Raw genomic sequence first — 21,744 nt, forward strand, 5'->3', positions numbered from 1 at the left:
GATATAAAAGTGGTGGTAGCTGATAGGGAATCCCATGGCAACTTCCCCCCATACAGCACATGAAGGTAGTCCCTCTGACCTAGCACTTCCCTATCCTTCCGATATGCGCGATCCAACATTGGACCATATGCCCAATCATTCACAATATATGCCTGTGCTGCTTCATAATACTTCCTAATTATTCAGCAGCGCAATTCCCCCCTCAAAGACCAAACTCGGCAGTGTAGAAAGCGCAATACATGCCGGGCCATCCAACCAGAGGAAAAATCTCAGCAGTGCATGTGCTTCCCAGAAAAAGGCACCCGGGAGCTCAAATGGGCCATTCTGCAAGATTTAAGTCAACTTCGGTAATGCAATCATCTTGAAGAGCACCACCCTCCCCAATACTGAGATCAGAAAAGCACTCCCATGTTTCCCGTCTGCCTCCAAACTTCGTAACAGTGGCTCAGTATTGTTCGCATAATGCGTACTGCTTCCTCTGGACACCCAGGTACCCAGCTATTTAAAGTGCAAAGGTTCCACTCTGATTGGAAGGGGCTTCAGTGCCCCCGCCACCCATCCTCCTATTGGAAACAGCAGGGATTTCTCCCAATTATTCCTCAACCCTGAATAAATGCTGTACACTTTGAATATTTCCCCTAGGCACCGCAAAGAAACCTCCGGGTCCACCAGGTAACATTCACTTGCACCTCAACAGATTGGTCATCATGAATTAGTTCAGTAGCGAAAACAGGGTACAGGATAGGGGTTTCTTGTTTCTGTATACAAAGATTTTGACCGTAGTTGACTTGAATGTTGGCAAAGGTGTCAATAGGTCACACCGAATTTTATCCATTATATTGATAGAGGCGTGATTGTTTACTTCCCTAGTTTGACTCGACGCTTCTCCCATGTATTCCTCCTTGCTCCACGGTACAGAGAAACGTGAACCTCCTTCTTATTGGTCCATAGCTTCACTGTAGCTGTTGTTTGAATGAGAGTCAATGGCATTTACTGTTTTCTTGGAAATGTTTCTGTTACCTTGGACTGATTTACAGACCATTGCAAAATAATTGTACCTTTTTCACAGGTTGCACACCTTGTATCTTTGGCTGAACATTCACCAATATGTGGAAATGTGCCTCCACTATGTCCACAAAGCCTGCTCTGAGATGGTTTTGGAGCTTGCACCCCTTTTGCTAAAGTTGATTAATTTTTCTTTTATGGACTTGGTGAGGGCAGCCTCCATTTGTGAGACTCCAGAGCAGTAATTACAGCAAGGTACACTTACGTCATTTCACACAAAGCTTCCATTTGGGCATTTAAGGTGATCTAAAGACCTCAAAAGAAGCAAGTTCTGGAATGGATGACATATTAATATATATCGCACTAATAGGTGGCACAAATGAAAGATTCAGCATATTCAAACCATGAGTTTTCTCTGTTAAAGTCTCAGTAACTACCCACATTTTGGGTGTGATGACAGTACAGTTCACATAAGCTTTCTTGATGCTCTGGGTGTCTTTTTTTTACTGTTTTCTTGGAAATGTTTCTGTTACCTTGGACTGATTGAGAGACCTTTGCAAAATAATTGCACCTTTTTCACAGGTTGCACACCTTGTACCTTTGGCTGGACATTCACCAATATGTGGAAATGTGCCTCCACTATGTCCACAAAGCCTGCTCTGAGATGGTTTTTGAGCTTGCACCCCTTTTGCTAAAGTTGATTAATTCTTCTTTTATGGACTTGGTGAGGGCAGCCTCCATTTGTGAGACTCCAGAGCAGTAATTACAGCAAGGTACACTTACGTCATTCCACACAAAGCTTCCATTTGGGAACTTAAGGTGATCTAAAGACCTCAAAAGATGCAAGTGCTGGAATGGATGCCATATTAATATATATAGCACTAATAGGTGGCACAAATGAAAGATTCAGCATATTGAAACCATGAGTTTTCTCTGTTAAAGTCTGAGTAACTACCCACATTTTGGGTCTGATGACAGTACAGTTCATATAAGCTTTCTTGATGCTCTGGTTGTCTTTTTACTCAGTTGTTTTAGGATGCCTTTGGAAGATGGTGTCTGGGGAAAGCCTTTTGGGGTCATAGAGGGGTCTGTGCCTTAACAGATCTATTTTAAGTTCCCGCAGGAGAGAGGGAGATTGTCTTGTCCATGCTTGCTGGGCCAGGCTGTCTGTGTGGAAGAAGGGATGCTCCTCCCTGGTGGTGACTGTGTGCCACTGCGGACTGACATGGCCTGTGCTGTGCATGGTCTGTGTGGAGGTGGGAGCACTCCAGTCCTCACTCGAGCAGCGGAGAGGGATTCAATTAATTTGTGCACCCCAGAGTCATGATGGCATCAAGTTAATTTTGTGTGCTTACCGTCTCGCGCGAGGTGTGGAGGGCTGCAGTGAGGTAAGGCCTCCAGGGGAATGGGCTGGAATCACATGCCACTGGTGACAGAGATGCAGTGTGGTGTTGTGCAGACACCATGGATGATGGCAGGCCGGCGAGCATGTCGTGCACTTTGATTGGCGGTGTGACAGCTGCATCATGGGGTGACGGTCCTCTTCGCAGTGAAGAGTCAACTCAGGGTGGTCTCTGTATATATCAATCTAAGAGTGGATTCCCTTGCAAGAATAACAGGATTTACCTAAAGTATAGCCTGAGGATTCACAATTAAATCAATTCTTATTACAAACACAAAAATATGTACTACAAATCATTTACTAATACATGGATAGTTAAAAACAATTAATAACATTACTGGACATATTCTAGTTCACAGGTAAATGATTAAAACAAAAACAAATTACACTACCAATTATGACCTGCACAATCTAGAAGACAGACAAAAACTGTAAAACATAAAAATTGTAAAATACAATTTGTACATTCGTCGCTCCCAGATGCTAGCACCTCTGTTTTATCTCTACAGAGTTTGTATATAAACATGGGTGATGGAGACTTAAATTGTACTGGAGGATAGGCGTTGACGCGTTTCGGTGGTTAAAACTGATTATTTCCACCTTTTTCAAGATCTTTCTTGTTGTCTGTCGTGACAGGGGGTCTGTTAGGTCACCCTACAATAAACATACATAAAATTACATTTATACAATGAGTAATCTTTCTCCTATATTCTTACAAAAATCGCCCGTCCCCTGTTATCACAGAATGGTATAAGGTACTAGGCCTAAGACACTTAAAATCTCAAAGCTATAACATACTCTTGAACATCGCTAATATGCCCTTGTTGAACATTGTTGAACATCAAAAAGCTAAAAGGAAACATAAGTTTTCTCAACAGTCCTATATCTTGGGGGCACTATTATCTATTCAGTTCTTTAAGCAAGTATCCGTTACACTACGGTTATATATGATACTTTTTACCTATTTTCTAACCTATTTGTAAATTATGTGATGGTCCTTATAGTGTCTACACTGTTTATCTTACCCTAATTTTGCATGAAGGTTTGTAAGTCTCAGCAGATTCGTTTGCTTGTTCTATACTCTTCCGGAGATAAAAGTCAATGAGAACAATAAGAGACCTTAGGAATGTAAGATCATTTTGTGTAAGTATGATTGAGATCACATCCTGCTCTGTCATCTCACTGACACTGCCCACTTTACATTTAAAGTTTGATATTTATATAATTACCTGTCGAGTTGGCAAAACAACGTAGGACGGGGTATTATAATGCGCGTCCAGTCGTTGTAGATATGGTTTTGGTGGCTTTCCGCATAGAGAGACTTCTAGCCCTAATTAAAGGAAATGGGCACATTGTAAAGGTCCATTGTATCTGTGTAGTAAGGGGGTCTTTATTTTACAAATTCGCATACCTGCAGTAACAGCGCCTTGATTAATTTATCCACCCTGCACTGTTCGTGGCCATGGGTAACCAGATCCTCATTGTGGGACTTAGAATCTAATGGTTGAAGAAATAATAGGATGGCGCAATGTTAGTAATCTTGGGGCACCGCGTAAAAAAGCATTATTTTAATACGGTTTGTCACTCTATCGCCTACAAGTGACATACCTGTAGTGGGAGATACTCAGATATTGTCTCCCCAGTGATGTTGTCAGTAAGGAAATGGAGTACTATGATCTCCTTCCGGTCCCAATGCCTGAGAGATAAAATTAAGGAAAACATGGCACGATTTTAGTCTAGACGGAAAAAGGGGCAGGTGTGCCTCTAATATCTCTCCTGATGTGTGTTCGCCTTACCTCTAGTAAGAATTCACTTCCGCTTCAGCTGGGGTTCCGTTGCGAATGCACGATTCACCTATTCATGCCGTATTTTAAATATCGGCCCGTGCTCGTGATTGGGTTAAAGTAAAATACCACTTAGCCAATCATGTGATGGATGCACGGCGGGAAAACATTAGCTGAATGTTGCTTGTAAAGAAGGCAACCATAGGTCCAATGCGGGTAGTTCTCGACTCCTCCCACTACTGAATGTGGTTCCTTCTCTGGTACACCACACATTTACCGTGTACTACCGGTTGTCTATGACAGCACATTGTGAGTGCTCTCCCTATTGGTTAAGGCATTCAGGAAGAGACAATTCTCCCTAAGGATGTAATGGAAGTTTCTATTGGTAAGGGTTATCCTCAACTCCTCCCACTATTGAATGTGGTTTCCTCTCTGGTACACCACACAATTACCGTGTGCTTCCGGATGTCTATGACAGCACAATGTGAGTGCTCTCCCTATTGGTTAAGGCATTAAGGAGGAGAAAATTCACCCTGAGGATGTAATGGAAGTTTCTATTGGTAACGTGTCCGACCTGATCGGATACACCCCAATGTTCATGTACCTGATGCGTGTTTGCAAAAAAAAGGGGCGTACTGCTCACGCTGTGTCTATCTTGTAGATTTATCGCTGGTGTGAGTAGGACAATAAGGGAAGAGAACCCTCACTGCGTGAGTGCCTGCTAGATGATATCTGTCATTCAAAAAGGGGATTATGAAAAGGGGGCGGTTGTAGCAAGTCCAAAGTATGATCTCAAAAGTATGAATGGAGATCCTATACAGTACATCTCAATTAAAATGGATACTTGCTAGGTGGCGATCGTATTGTGACTAGTTGCTATTAGTCCTGATCTCAACACTTATATAAATTTAAACCACAGCTAAGTGCGTCTTGCTACTCCGTGGTGCGTGATATTTCAGAAGACTTAGGGAACTGGTGTTATTTACAGGCATCTAGCCCAATCTTCCCTAGTGTTAAGGGCTTTCATTATGGTATTGAGATGGCAAAAGTACCATTGTTCCCTAACTTTTCTCATTTTGTCGATGTCTCCGCCTCTTCTACTAATCCTTACTTTTTCTAGTATGAACCACCTAAGGTCCTCACAAGAATGATTTGATATCCTGAAGTGTTCTGTCAACGGCGCATTGCATTTATTAGTGCAAATGGCCGATTTGTGCTCAAGTACGCGTGTTCGTAGCTCTCTGCTTGTTTCTCCTACATAGTCCAAATTGCAAGGGCATAGGAGAAGATAAACCACATTCTGGCTTCGGCAGTTGTTGAGAGTTGAGGGAGTGAGTTTTTTGCCTTTATATTCGATGCTTTTGCTCACTATGCAGTGAGGGCATACAGAGCATGTTCCGCACCTATAGTTCCCTAAAGCCAGACTTCCCGTCAGGTTAAGTTGGCTTTCAGTTGAGGACTTGTAGGTATGGACTAAGCTGTTTCTGATTGTTTTATTCCTGCGGAAGGAGAATAGCGGTCTATTTAATTGAGTTTCACTGTTGTAGTTCAGGATTTTCCAGTGTCTATTAACTATATTTTTAATTTGGTTACTCACGTGTGAGTATTGTGTAACAAACACAATTCTGTCTAAGGGTGTTTTGTTCTTTTTGCTATTCCTATTTTGGTCTTACAAACTGTCTATCATAAAAACGTGCACGTTTAAGTGCATGTTTGATTAGTTTGTTAGGGCAACCCCTATTTTTCAATTTAATCTTGGTATTCTCTGCATGTCTATAGAAGTCCTCCAGATGAGTGCAGTTCCTTCTCAATCTAAAAAATTCGCCGAAAGGCACGTTATCTTTTTGGGCCTTGGGGTGATTGCTCGAGTAGAGGAGTATATATCAGCCATAGAACTCAAGAGAGAGGCTCACTCCATTTTCATTTATATTAGCATGGACAGGTTACATGTCTAATATTGTTGTGGAACACTTTTATGGTCTTAATGAAGTGTACAATAAAGATTCAAATAGTGACATTACTGAGGTTAGAAAAAAATACTACGTGAGGTATAGCCAGTTTAGTTGCCAATTGTTTATTTTATTTTTATTTATTTTATTAAACTTGTAAGACGCACAGCTACCCGCAGTGGGTTTCCCGGCGCCAAGGGACAGACTCAAGAAGAAAAGGACTAGCAGGCTGGACTTCTTGGACAAAAACCTTCTACTCACTGCTGAAAGAGCCAAGTTTTGAGTCCCTTACGGAAACGAAGAAGAGAGATCTCCGTCTTTAGGGACACGGGAAGGACGTTCCAAATTTTTGGGCCCAAATGAGAAAAGGAACGACCACCCATTTTCACTAGCCTGAACCTGGGGACCACAAAGTCACCATTTCCAGAGGATCTCAAATTACGGGTTGGCTTATATGACTGTATTAAGCCCTGAAGGTATTTCGGAGCTGAGCCTAGTTTAATCCTGAAAACATGGCAAAGGGCTTTAAATTTAATTCGATTCGAGATCCTGAGCCAATGAAGGTCTCGAAGAGCAAAGGAAGCAGATGTTCTTCGCGGAACATTACAAAGGAGCCGAGCAGCCGCTTTCTGGACCACTTGGAGCCTATTTATCGTTGCGGAATCTGCTCCAAGATAGAGAACGTTGCCGTAGTCCAGGCGGGAAACAACCTATGCCTGCACTACGGTTCTCTGTGTGGAAAGAGGCAGCATCCACAAAATTTTCTGGAGCCATCTCAAGGTGGCAAAACAGATGGACGCCACCTTGGCTGCCTGTTGCCTCATAGTAAGATTTTCGTCTATGAGGAACCCGAGGTTCCGAACTTGGGTGACGGGATGAGGGGTTGGTCCCATGTCTGTAGGCCAATGGTGGGGGCCCCACAGATCTTTGTCCTTGCCCAGTATCACCACCTCGGTTTTGTCCCTGTTCAATTTAAGACAATTACTTTTCATCCATTGGGACACACGGGTCAGACCTGATTTCAGCGTTGAGATTTTATTGCACTCCTTGTTGGAAAGAGAAAAAATAATCTGAGTGTCATCAGCGTAAGAGTATAACGTAAGACCGGCTTCCTCCACTATAGTGGCCAGGGGTCTAACGTAGATGTTAAATAGCAATGGGCTAAGTATAGACCCCTGGGGAACGCCGTACGCTGATGGACAAACTATAGAGGAGGCTTTGGTAGAGAAGACCAGAAAAGTGCGGTCACTTAAGAAGGAAGCTATCCAGGTCAAAGCAGGGCCCTCCACTCCCAGGGACCGAAGAGTCTCAAGAAGGATGGAATGAGACACAGTATCGAACGCCGCACTCAAATCAAGTAAGATGAGTGACGATATTTCTCTGCGGTCGATACCGTGTCGCAAACTCTCGGTAACTCCTAGGAGTGTGGTTTCGGTTGAATGATGCGCCCTGAAACCTGACTGGGATGGATGTAAAAATCCCAGACTCTCAACAAGGTGAGTTAGTTGAGTATTAATATGCCTTTCCATGATCTTAGAAAGGACGGGGAGCAACGAAATAGGTTTAAAATTAGATACATTTGTCACGTCAGCTCCGACCTTTTTCAATAAGGGAATGACCATCTTGTGTTTCCAATCCTGTGGGACATGTGACTCAGACAGAGAAGAGTTGAGAAGCTTCATTAGGACACGGCGAGAGCTCAGGTCCAATTGTTTTAAGATATTGGCCGGTACCGGATCGCGTGGAGAGCCAGATTTGATGCTGTTCAAACAGGAAGCAAAAGAGGCATCATCAAATGGTGTCCAGTTAGTGAATTTGGTTGTCAAGGAGGGCAAAGAGACTAGAACTAAAGCTGGCCCCGGCGAAGGCTCAATATTGAGAGTGGAAGGACTCAGTGAGTCGTAAATGCGTTCCACCTTCACTATAAAAAGTTTTGCAATGGAATTGCATTGAGCCTCGTCCAGGGTAGGGGGGGCCGGAATTGAATCTGCTCCTGTTAGTTTTCTCACTACTGAAAAAAGAGTACAAGGGCAATTCTGAGCTTTCGTAACAGTGTTAGCAACATAAGTCGCTCTTGCCGTTTTGCATTGTTTGTGATAGTCTCTTAAAGCTTTCTTATAGGCTGTTTTTCGAGAGACGGAGTACGAACGTCTCCACTTTCTCTCAAGGGCTTTACAGTTGGACCTAATATGCTTTAAGTTATCTGAAAATCAAGGCACAGGTGGGCGATGGGATGAAGAACCCTTTGGTGTTAGGGGGAGAAGTTCCTCAACAGTGATACTCAGCCATTTTAAAACTGCAGTATTCAGGGCAGACACCGGTACGTTGGGGTCTGGTTGAGTGTCCAACAAATGCGAATTGAAATTGGTAATATCGGGGCGGAGCCGGGCCGGCGGCCAAGATGGCCGCACCGAGTCCCGGCTCCGCCGACCTTCCCTCCTCGCCGCCTGTTCTGCTTGCCTGCCCAGTGAAAGCGCGGAGCTTCCGTGTGTCGGAAGGGACGCCGAGGTGAGGCGTCCGATTCCGGCGAAATTTCTGACTCCGGGGACGGAGATACGCTCGTCAGAGTGGGGCGGCCTGCCCGAGGCCGGTGACCGGGACCTCGCGTTTCGCTGCATCCGACCACCAGTGCAACAACAGCGGACACATTGACCTGTGAGGCGCCGGTCTCCCGCCAGGGAGCCTGAAAATACCCTCGACACCGCCGCAGCCCTTTCCAGGTGCACTGCACAATTCTCCTGTGCTGCTTGCTTCTCCTCCCTCATTACTCCCCCCCCCAGCGATTTTTGTTGGCTGCCGGACTCTGAGACTTGCTCCCTGCCTGTCTGGGGCATTCTGCATGCCTTCAAATTGTATCAACGTTTTATCTCCAGCTCATGGGCGCTGGTGAGTGCACAATATTACGGTGCTTTTTGGGCTGGGGGGGCCCGCTAACGATACTTGGTAGTGGGGAGGAGGGCATCCTGTGTTGCCCATTGCTGATACACAGACAATCCGCCATCTTGACTGGAAAGGGTCCGAAGACTCCTGAGCCTGCCCGTGTGGTGCCGTGGCGCTGCTTGTTGGAACAGTGGCGATCAGATGGATTATATCTTGTGCGGCGAATGGGTGTATTGGAGGCCGGTGGACGGCGACTGTACTTCTCTAAGGGGCCGCGGCCCTATATTCTGGTGATGATGAGAAGTAGTCCTGATTATTATTGAATCGAGGTTTTCTTGGGGACGTCACCAGCTTCATCCGCCACTTTCGTTGTGGTAAAGGTTACTGCTATCACGGCGATAATGCGGCTCGACGTAGCGGTGGCTTACTGATGGCGATATTGTGGACTTGCTCCCTTGGGGGGTCTTCCTGATGTCTCACGGCGGATCGGCTACAGGACAGCGTATTCCTTGGACTACGATCGGTGGTGGCTGATTGCTCTTTTCATGTACCTTTGGAGAGGTTTTGGTTATTCCTGGACTGCCATGACTGTTTCACTTTGTGGTTTCTACCCCGGTCCGGCATTTTGGGGCGGGTGGGACCTGCATCATTGATCCTGTTTCCCTGTGAGAATCGAATGTGCGTAGGGCGCCATTTCTGTGGTTGGGAGTGTATTATGCCCCCTCTGTGGGACTTTGACTGTGTAGCGACTGATACATCCTGATTAAGTAGGTACTCCCAATATTGTCTATTTGTTCTCTGATTGATTTTAAAGGTGGGCGGGGGGGAGGGGGGTTGGGGTTCCCGTATGGGGAGTCTCCCCCATATCTCTTTCCCTATTGTGGGCTGTTGGTTATTTTTTCGTTTTCCCTTTTTATTTCCTTAGTTCTCTTACTCTTGTCTATATTTCGGGTTCACAATGGGCGACAGGCACACTGCTGGGGGGGTGGGCCGTAGCCACATGCAGGGGTGCAGGGTGGGGGGATGGGGGCGGGGTGTTGTTGTTTTCTTCTTTTTCTTTGTTTCTATGGCCTTCTTATCTTCTTGTTCTTGGCTAATTCTATTTTCTCCCTTTCTTTATTTGGGATCTTTGTGGGGGTAGTTTTCTGCACACTTGCCTACTTCGATCCTTAAGGGGGATTTATACTGCTTTGTTATGGCAATCGGGAACTGTTGGTGGGCGGACTGCTTGTTTTTTTTTTGATTATCCTGGTACCGAATGGAATCCTTACGTCCCACTGGCAGTTCTCCTGGACTACGATCATCCTGCCCCTTGAACTTCCCATGATTTGTTCTGATTTACATATACTGCCACAGATCCTGCCCCTTCTACTTTATCTTAAAATTAAACCTTCATTAATCCTGTTGTTCTGACAAAATAGCTCTCCTGGGTTGCAACCGAACATTTGTGGGACGGAAATTTGCACTGCCATGGTCTAATTGCTTTGCTCTGTTTGAATCTGTTCCGATGGCTGATTATGATGTTCTGCTTTGTATCGATTGTAACTGAACTCGCTTTTAATAAAGGTTTTTCAAAAAAAAAAAAGAAATTGGTAATATCAAGTTTGCTCCACCTGCGTATATATTCCACCTTTCCCCCACTACTACCAGCCATAATCTTCGTATGGGACAAAGAGAAACATACAGCATAATGGTCAGACCAATCCAAGGGACGAGCACTCAATAAACACTCATAAGGAAGATTGGAAAGAACAGGGTCCAATAAGTGCCCTGCAGAGTGAGTTGGTCCTGAGTTACATAATGAAATATTCAAAGCTTCTAAATCAGATAAAAAAAGTTTACTGGCAGGGCATTGTGAGTCCTCAAGATGGAGATTTAAGTCGCCGAGGATGGTAAAATTGTCAGCCCTCAAGAGTAGAGGGGCAATAGTTTCTGACAAGGACGACATCCATGCATTAGGAGTCCCAGGAGGTCGATAAATCAGGAGTCCCGATAGAGTAAACTGAGGACTAGTTTAAAATGTGCAGCTTCACAGCCTGGCAGAGAAGAGGCTTCAAAGTTGCAACTGTACTTAGATTTAAAAACAATTGTGATGCCACCTCCGTTACCGATATCTCTATCCTTTCTGACCATAACATAGTCATTAGGAATAGCCGTGGCAATGTCAGGGCCTGAGCTCTCATGGAGCCAGGTCTCAGTTAGGAACAATGCGTCAGGTTTTTTGTCCATTAGAAAGTCATAAATGTTGTTTTTATGCTTTGGGAAAGATCTGCAGTTTATGCTCCAAAACTGGAGTTTAGCACAGGTATGGGGCAATTTAATGATCTTAGATTTCCCGTAATTCCACGGGGGTTTCATTGATTTACATTTAGTCATCCGACCCATAGAGAAACCACAATGAGTACAATTAAAATTGTGAGCTGGCAGAATGCAAACAGTACAATATGCGGATGTAGTGTTACGATATGATATCAATTCCTCACCAGTATAAACGATGGCAGTTCCGGAGGGAACAAAGGCAGCTGGCATAGGAGCAGATTTAATAGCCCCCTACCCGTCCTGGCCCGTCCTGGCGTGGACGGGCATAGACGGGCTTACCTCTGGCGCACCTCCGGGTGTTGCTTGATGTCCCAGGTGTGCAGCTATAATTTGTAGTAGCCCAGCCTTGATATGCAGATACAATCCTCATATGTCCAGATACATCCTCAAATGGCCAATTAAAATGTGAAATGTCCAATAGGAAACTCAAATGTCCAGGTACAACCATAATGTGCCCACGCCCAACTTCAGTTGTCCAAAACGCAGCATTAAAGCTACAGTTGCAGCCTCAGATGCCCAACCTTAGTACCACGTCAGATGCTTAGACACACTCTCAGATTCGACACATACAGACTCTAAAGACCAAGCACAACCATCACGTTTTCAGACAGGGCCTCAAACATTATTTGTCCATCCACATCGTTATGTCCAGACACAGCATCACATTTCCAGAGAACATTGAATGCCAATGCACAACCATGGTGTGCCTGAAATAGCCATCATTTGACCAAGCACAAGTGTAATTTACCCAGCATCTAATGAACATGAGTGGCTCACATGGCCAGTTATGGCTTCGACAGCAAGACATAGCCTCCTCAAAACTCAAGCATAGGCTTAAATATCCAAGCTCGACCTCCTTATGTCAGGCACAGCTTACGAATGACTAAGCACAACCATCATATGCTGAGGTATGAGTTCATATGTTGAGATGTACTATTATATGCCCATTTCAGACTAATAAATGCAGGTATAACCTCCAGTGTTCATGTGTAGTTTCGTACACCCAGCGCCAATCATAATGGGCAATTGTACACTCATACACACAGTTATATGCCCGGTCGAGACTAATATGTTGTGTTCAGGAAGTACCCACATTCCATCATAGAAGTCTTCTTCCCACCCAGGGCACCTCTTACCGTGGAGATGAGCCTGTCAGGATAATAGAAGCAGGTCGCATTAGGCCCTGAAAGGTACCAGCCATGGTGATGACCCAGCATTGGATCCTCATGCTGCAACTTTTGAATACAGGCCAGCTGCCTTATGGGACCACTCTTGTCTGAAATCCATTAACAGTGTTGTGTAGGCTTCCACTCCATTTGGCAGGCTTTTACTTTTACTCAAGCTTCAATGCCTTGATGATATGGCAGAGGAATGAAATGTTTCTACCCCTGTCCACCATCCATAGTTCCTCAGAAAAATATGAGAAGCAGCTGAGTGGCTAGCAAAAGGGATTTGTTTAGGGAATTTCTTTAAACAAAATAAACCAAACAGTATACTTAAAGAGGACTGTTTAATTCTGTACCTTGCACTGACTCTCTCTTCTCCGAGACTGAGCTCACATGGGTGGGACCAGGAGTTGCAAAGTGGAAGTTTGTGATCCCAGCTGCTAACTCTGCATTATTTTATAGATGCAATTGAACTGTTGACGGTGTGTCAACTAGAAACAATAAAAAGTAACTTTGTGAGCAGGAATGGTGCAAGGACGTCGATTGGTGTGGGCAAAATAGTATTTTGCAGTTGGGGTGCTCCCTAATGAAAATATTTATTTTCTAAAAGTTTCTTCTAATTTCCCTCTTTTTTGTGGAAGTGAATAACACATTCCTGATACTTATGAAAGTTCAAATCCTCCACTTAGCCTGCCTATAGCGGCTAAATGTAAACAATTAAAATCCCTTACAGTGCACACTTTACATAGTATGGTATAAATGGGTCAAAACCAGGCATTATATTCTGTAGCCAAAACTGTACATTGAGGGCAATTTAAGTCTAAAGATAATCCATATTAATAATATTTTTGGTTATCAATTATTGTAACGATACTTAGCTAAAACCTTTGGTAATATTCATAAATTGAAGAGAAAATATCTAAAGCCAGATAGCAGAATGTGAATCAGTATCTTTTTACAAGTTCATTTTTTTTGGCTTTATAATCCATTTGATCCAAAGCATTATGATGGTTAGATGGCACATGTCCCTCATTTCAAGTATCCTATGTTTTAGGCATAGGCTGTGGCCCCAATTATGGTGGGCACGATTAATTGTGAAATCAGTAGTAACCCTTGTTACTGCACATAATGCAATTACAGACTGTGTGATAAGCCTCGCCCCTCTGCCTACATTTTGGCAGATTAAACCTGCCCGAATTTACCGTGGAAAATATGGCTGATAAAAAACGGCACATGTGGAGTTTGTTGCAGTAAGCACCAAAATCTGCATATTTTGCTCCTTTTCTAGGGCAGCAATCATAATTGGGCACTATTTATCACATCCAATTTAATCAAATCCTAGCGGTATTGGAATAGAACGGGTACGAAAAGTATCTCAGCCTTAGGGGCATATTTATGTAGAGTATGCATTGCCCTTGTGCCTCGCGAAGGAGCGCAAGGGCGATGCAAAACCCAAGTCAGATTTTTCAAGCCATGTAAGGCCACCTTGCGTGGCCCTGAGTGGCTTGATAAATCTAGAGTAATGCAATGCAGTGCAACTCGCTGTGTTGTATTCTCTGCGGCAGTGAGGCATTCCATGGGTGGAGCCTGGGTGTTCCCACGCATACATCCATAGATTTTGGCACATTCCCAGATTTACCATTAGTGGTAGTCCTGGGAACGCGTCAAAATGCTACGCCTACCCAGGTGAGGTATAACTAGGAGAAATATCTTTATTGCATTCTGCAGCATACATTGAAAGAAGAAAATTCCTCACAGTAGGGTTTTTTCACAGTAAAGTGTTTCTTCCTGCACTAAACAATCCTGCTTAGAACGTAGGCACATTTGCACCATGATGCAAGGGTTCCTGCATTGGTGTTAGGCAGCACATTGTGTGCCAGTGCACGGAAAAGACAGGAATGCACCGTATGTTGTTAGACACGGCACATTCCTGCCCTTCTCTATCATACAATGCAGCAATGTCTTATATTAATTCATTTACAGTTTTGGCTCATAAGTGGACATGTAAATCTTCATCAGTGTTAAGGCCATTTGGGCTCTTGGAGTTTAACCTTAAAATATATCTGGATTCAAGCTGCCTCAGACATTTTTCTCTATTTCCACCTCTCAGTCTACTTGGCACCTGATCCAGCACAAAATATTCTAAATTCAATGTGTTACTCGCATGTGCAGCTTCGAAATGCTTTGCTGCCAGATAAGTTAAATCTTGATGCACACGTAAAATAGTGCTGTCCATATAGAGCTTCATACAACTGCATCTTAGAGCATGTATTGCAAACCCACTCCTGCAATTCAGGGGTTTCCTGATCTTCCACTTCCTTTCCGAAAATGGTAGAGGTACTTCTGTGGTGTTGACTCCATATTTGCATGTTTTGCACTTATGGCATCTTTTAAAACCTCTACTCCCACTCAGCCATGTCTCTTGTTGCTGGGTTCCAGGAATATTAATAACAAGGTCCTGCCTCATCGATCTTGCTTTTCGAAAGGTCATAAGTGGTATGTTTCGCGTTTTGGAACCTATCACTATAAAAGGTGTCTCCGGTCTCCCATACACATTCAATTCCTGATTCATAACTAAACTATCATCAGTTACAACGTTAGTGTTCCCTCTGGAGAGATTACCCAAGTCTCTCAGCAGACTAAAATCTGAGACCACCAAGTTGCTAGAAGCGTCATGCACTTGGAGATACTGCTGCCCAGATGTTTTCCTCTAATAAAATAATTTTGTTAGCCTTAACTTTCTAACAAATTCAAAACAATCTATTCTAGTTTGGACATAGTCCATATTTATTGGGGCCCAATATGATAAACCAAGAGAAAGCATTTTCTTTTCTTCTGCATTTAATTCAAGATCAGTTAAATTCACTATATTGGTGTTGTCTTTCCCATTACTCATTCCTTCTTGTTGATTGACTTGGTGGTAGCTTTTTCTCCCAGAGCACCTGTTTTTTCTCTGCCTTTGCCACCTACCTCTCAACGGTTTCAAATTTGCATTTCGGTCCCATCATAAAAAACGGAGTTCATCCTCCACAGATGGTATTGATGTCATCTGACGATTGTCCTCATTGTCTCTGTTGACTTCTGAGCTCAACTCAGAACTAGTTTCTTCTCTTCTCTGCATGGCATTGCTCTGGAGACTTGATGATAACTTTTGTTGGCGGATGTTGTCAAAGCGCTTTGAAAATGTGAAAATCTGGCCTCTCGAACAGTCAAGTTTGTCCGTACTAAACTTGGTAGCTTTACAGTCTTTATTATTTTGTTTGTGCACCAGGAGGCATGTTTGCAGAGTGGTGGAGTAAGTGGGTGTGGTCTCCAAGGACCTCTTAGCTGGAGGTAACAGATGGGGTAGTTGGCACTCAAGGACGTCCTTGGGGGCCAACTACCCTTCCTATTACCTCCAGTAAGTCCCACACAACAGGATTGCTGAGATCTGATAGCAGGCCAAACCCCTTTTCTTCACCACTCTGCAAACATGCCTCCTGGTGCACTACTGGTTGGGGGATGAAGTACACTTTATTCCTGAGAGACATTGGGGGCCAAGATGCCCTCCTGGTACCTCCTGTTAGTCCTATGCAGTGGAATTCCAGAGAGCTGGTTGGGACCCCATCCCTAAGGCTAAGCCTATCTTTATTTATTTTTTTGGGAAAGGGAAGGGGGGCTGTGGGTCCCTATTCCCCAGGCCATTTTCAACCCTGGGGACCACATCTCTGGGGCTTGGCCATTTCTTTTTATCTTAAAGGAGGCCAGGCCGATTAAAAAAAACAATTGGACGGGGGCTAAGTGTCCCCCCAGGCTGCCCAGTGGGGGCGCCACAGCTGAAAAATATACAGCCCTGTATGGGCCCCAGAATACTATGTGTCCATTAATCCCTTGGTACCGCTTCACATCAGGATTCGGTGATTCAAAGTCCTGTAACCCCCAGCATTCGGGGTGGTGTATGCCTCCGCGGGCGGGCCGCCGCGTATTAATTTAAAAACACCATGCCCTCAGGCGAGGCAGCACACGAGCGGCACCGCAATCCAGCGGGTAGAAGACACATCAGTATGCTGGTGTCGATGTGAAGAGGTACCAAGGGATTGATGGACATAGTATTCTGGGGCCCATACAGGGCTGTATATGTTTTTAACTGTGGCGCCCCCATCCAGGGAATCAACACTTACTACAAATCCGACAATGCAGCGTTCACACTCATTTGAGTTTTTTTCAATTAACATTGGGAGTGTTGAGCGCCAAGGACAGTCAAGCCTCTGATGACAAGCAAAGGGCTCAGAAACGCGACAGGCGAAGAACGACTGAGAGCTGACACCGGCATACTGATGTGTCTTCTACCCGCTGGATTGCGTTGCCGCTCGTGTGCTGCCTCGCCTGAGGGCATGGTGTTTTTCAATATATATATCCACAATCAAATGCTATATAAGTTGGTGAGCTGGTGTTTGAATAATAACTATTTTATGTTTGGTAAAGACATTTGGAGACAGATAAGGGGTGTGGCGATGGGATCCTGCTTCTCCCCCAGCTATGCATGTTTACATGTTGGCTGGTGGGAGTAGCGGGATCTCATCGTCACCCCCAGGTTTTAAAAATGTACGATATTGGATGCGTTTTATTGATGACGTTAGATTGATGGACGTACAGATTGAGATAAAAGATCACACATTTGAGACATCGCTATTCCGCAAAGCAACAGCTGGCAACAGTATTCTACATGCCAGCAGTGGGCATCCGAGACATCTGATCGAAAGTATCCCTTATGGGGAGCTTCTATGTCTTAAAAGAATCTGTAGCTCTCCTAAAAGTTTTGAAGAGGGAGCTAAAAATATGGTGGGACGTCTTAAGGCAAGAGGGTATAGTGATCTAACTCTGTCTAGAGCACTATCCAAGACTCAAGAAAGGTCCAGGGATTCTTTATCAGCACCCAAAAGTTCCAACAAGGAAGGTGTTGATGATACTCCTCGTTTAATACTAACATTCAGTAAACAGGAGCGAAAAATTAAAGCTATTGTTAAGAAAAACTGGCCCATCATTAAAACCGATGGAGTTTTGGGCAGTAGACTGCCTGATAGTCCCACTATTACTTACAGGAAAGCAAAAAGCATGCGAAAGCCAGTCCAGAACTGGGTAGTGGAAGTACCTGGTTAAAGCCCAAAGATGGGTTCTATAAATGTTCAGCCTGTAGGGCATGCAAATTCGGTACTACTACAACCCAGTACGATACTCCATTCTCCACATTTCAAACTGCGATCAAAGGCAATTACAGCTGTCGCACAGAGTATGCTGTGTATGTCCTGGTGTGCACCTGTGGCTTGCGGTACGTGGGAAGCACGAAGCTGCAGGTGCACGCCAGGATCTTACAGCATTTGAGGGCAATCGTCAATGATGACAACACCTATCCGGTTGCACGGCATTTTAGAGCATTACACAGCAATAATTTATCATGTTTGTCTTACTTTGTGATCGATGCTGTTGCACCCCTGAGGAGAGGTGGCAACAAAGATAAATTATTAAGGAGAAAGGAAACAGGTTATATAGTTGAACTGGATAGCAAACATCCAAATGGATTAAATACAACTGAGGATTTGCACAATTTCCCGTAAAAAATACAAATTTGAGACGTGAGTAATATCTGTATGGACTGATATGAGTATGATTTCCCATCAAATAACTGTTAGTTCATAAGCTGTAGATATCTGAAGAATACAAGAGTATAAATTGTATCCTAAAAATGTTAATATCCTATAATTGGTTTATTTTCCCGTGAAGCAGACTACAACATCATATTTTAAACATCAATTTATAGATATAATTGTATATACACCCTTTGTGAGATTTAGTGTTTGAAGATATTATTTTATTTTTATTTTCTTTCTTGATTATCAAGTATAGATTATAGGATAAACCTTTTTTGGTTAAAGGTTGTGGTTAGCACATTTTTATAAACACATATATTGAACCAACCACAGTGATCCATGGATAGATGGTTTGAGTTTAAAAACATTTTTGGGCAAAATGTTTTTGTTTGGACATTTCTCTTTATAAACATGTTGGTGTAAATAGGCATAAAGTGTATAGAGTGGTTATGTGTAGCATAAATTTGATAATGAAGAAAGAACTAATGCATTTAAACAGGAATAGACTTTAGTTAGAGATATTTAATGTTCATATATATTTATATATTTTTATATATATTTTTATACATATATGTTTTCTATTTTTATATGTATATATTCTGCACTTATTTATTGCACTATGCCACTTTAGACTCTTGTCCTATTCCAGCATTTATGCTGTTGAAGATTAATTGACAAACTGCCAATATATGTTTATGAATTGTTGTATATATTTTGCATTTATGCAGATATCAATGAAACAAAACAGGAATTTTTAAATAACACTCATAAGATTGTGTTTTAAACTCGAGTATATTTTACAAGTATTCTTTCTATGTCCATGGATGTGGTCATGTGACTCACAGAGGGTGGTTACTCACACAGCATACTTTAAAAAAATGGCTGGCGGGTGCTCATTGTGTGAACAAGAGCACTTGATGCTCAAAACGCGTCAACAAGGAAGGTTGGAATAAATAAAGTATTTCCTTGTCTGAAGCCGTGGGGTCCGCTTCTTCATTTCGCCTGCGTGGAGGTTTGAAGACTATTGTGATATATATATATATATATATTCCAACCAAAACCGATTTGCCAGATTAAGAAATCGGACACCGACACTCAAGCAGATTAGCCATCCAGTAAAGGGTTTATTTAAGGATTGGCATGACGCGTTTCGGCACACCTGCCTTGTTCACATGGGCAGCCATTAAAATAAAACAAATCTTATACCAGAGGAAGGAGGTCACATGGTCACTATTTACAACAGACATGGACAACAGACTATACAAAACTTTCGACATTGTTACAAAATGCATTCTTTCATAATCAATGTATCAGCAAGAAGGGAATAATTTAGAAAAGTGCACAGTGAATAAATATCCATTTAAAACCAATTGATAAAAAACATCTCAATTCATTTTATATCATCATTTCATGCATTACTTCATGCTTGACTAATCACTATCCCTGTGCATTTTTTTCTGTTTTTATTATTATTTATAGCCTTTTTCCTAAAATATTTTCTATGTATGCCAATTTACCTGCAAGTTTTATCAAAATATTATAAAGCTCATTATGCCGCCCATTTAGTCTGTTTCCTTCTTTTCACCATGCGAAAAATACTGGGCAAGTACCCTGAAACGAAATCCAAATTCTTCAGTAGATTTTGTTACACCAATTCTATTCGCCATTCTGTCAAAAAATATTATAAATTTGTCAATATTTTATGTATGTAAGTGTTTCGGAGAATTACTACAGATGGAAAGCAATATTATATTTATGCATCCAATATATTATTTACATTATTAAAATTTTAGCAGTGCATTATCAGTATAATAAAGTGCTTCAGTGCTACAGTACTTTGTTCTATGTGCAAATAACGCATTGTGCAAAATAAAGTGCAAGCGCTTCAATATTTTTAAACAATACGATGTTCCACATCTAGACAATATATCATTTTTAAATGCATTTATATATTTCATTTTAACTGTAGCCTCCAACATATACAAGAATAGAATACCATAGGCCAATTGCCATATATACTAGATTTCGTTCTTAAGGTCCATTAAAATTCCTCTGTTTTAACATTATTAAAATCAGATACAACTGATATTGAAATGGATTATTCTGGCCTTCAGACTAAATGTACATGCAGATCCTCTTCAACATATAAACCATGGGGACTTTTAGTATTGAATAGGAGTATATACCTTGATTCCAATTTCCTTCATTTCCTCTCATGATCACCTCCTCTTGGTTCTTTCGGGACTTTGTCTATTGCAAAATAAACCAAATCTTTGCAATCTCCTTTATGCATTTCATTGATGTGTCTCGCAACTTCATAATTCTTATCATTATTCTTTACTGCCCGTAGGTGCTGTAAAATTCATACATGCACCATGTGAATTGTGCTCCCTATATACATTTTAGGGCATGAGCATCTTAGAACGTAAATCACATATTCACTTTTGCAGTTTAAGGGCAATCTTATTTTTCATGGGCTATTCAGCAAGGGAGATATAACAAGCTCTTCATTTTTTCCATATTGACAAGCCCTACATTTATAGCACTTATGGAAACCCGGACTGACTTTCAACCATCCACTTTTCTTTTTCACTTCCGGGGTTGCTTTGAATAAGTCATCCCTCATTGACTTAGCCCTATTGTATGTTATCATGGGTCTTCTAGAGATTTGCCTTTGTAGTACTGGGTCTTGCTTCACGAGATACCAATGTCTGCATAGACTTTCTCTCACTTTCTTTTGATCATTCTTATCTGACCTTTGGAGTCTTTGGATTTTATAGCAACCTTGTCTTTATCTGCTTTTAATAGATCATTTCTTGATATGCGTTTCACCTTCTCTTTTGCTTGACTAAGGGTCTCTTTCCTGTATCCCCTTTGCAGGAATTTATTGTTTAGATCAGTTTTGGCCTCATTTAAAGAAGCCTCATCACTGCAATTTCTCTTCATTCTTAGATTCTCTGCATACGGGATACTCATTTTCAATCTGGGAGGATGAAAGCTTGCCGCATGCAAGATTGTATTGCCTGCGGTCGGCTTCCGATATGTTCATGTGTGAATTGCTCCAACAGAGATATAAACCTCTAAGTCAAGATAGATCACACTAGTGGCACTTATATTCTCTTTGAATCTCAGATTTAAATTGTTCAAATTGATTTTGTTAATAAACAATTCAGCTGTCTCTCTTAGCCCATTCCATACAATGAATAGGTCATAAATAAATCTGACCACTTTACAACATGGTTCGTCCAATCCCTACCATGTTCGACTTTGAGCACCTCCTCCTCCCACCAGCCCATATGCAAATTAGCATAGCTGGGGGTGAAGCAGGTACCCATCGCCGTTCCTTTCAATTGTTTATATGTGTCACCTCCAAAGATAAAGTGATTGTTAATGAGGTATAACCTACAAATTTCCATCAGCATATTAGTGTGCTGATATAGGTTGATAGGCCTCTTATTCAAAAAATGCCTTGTAGCCCTCATTCCGTCCTCATGGTCAATGCTTGTGTACATATATATATGTGTGTGTGTGTAGGTAGTTGTAGTTAGGACCTAGTTTCCATAGGATAAGCGTTTTTTGTTTTGCCAATAACATTGGCGCCACTTGACAAAT

At 42.5% G+C, this 21,744-nt stretch overlaps 1 long non-coding RNA gene across 1 annotated transcript in view; it reads right to left on the bottom strand.

Annotated features, from left to right (window-relative positions):
- Positions 1-18,820: 18,820 nt before the first annotated feature.
- LOC144807780 (uncharacterized) overlaps positions 18,821-21,744 on the bottom strand; it is a 185,279-nt gene continuing 182,355 nt past the window's right edge. The window contains exon 2 of the long non-coding RNA XR_013606440.1: positions 18,821-19,800. This is a non-coding gene — a long non-coding RNA (uncharacterized LOC144807780). The remainder of the gene's footprint in view (positions 19,801-21,744) is intronic.

This window comes from Lissotriton helveticus, chromosome 1_2 (assembly GCF_964261635.1).
Source record: "Lissotriton helveticus chromosome 1_2, aLisHel1.1, whole genome shotgun sequence".
NCBI classification, from domain to species: domain Eukaryota; kingdom Metazoa; phylum Chordata; class Amphibia; order Caudata; family Salamandridae; genus Lissotriton; species Lissotriton helveticus.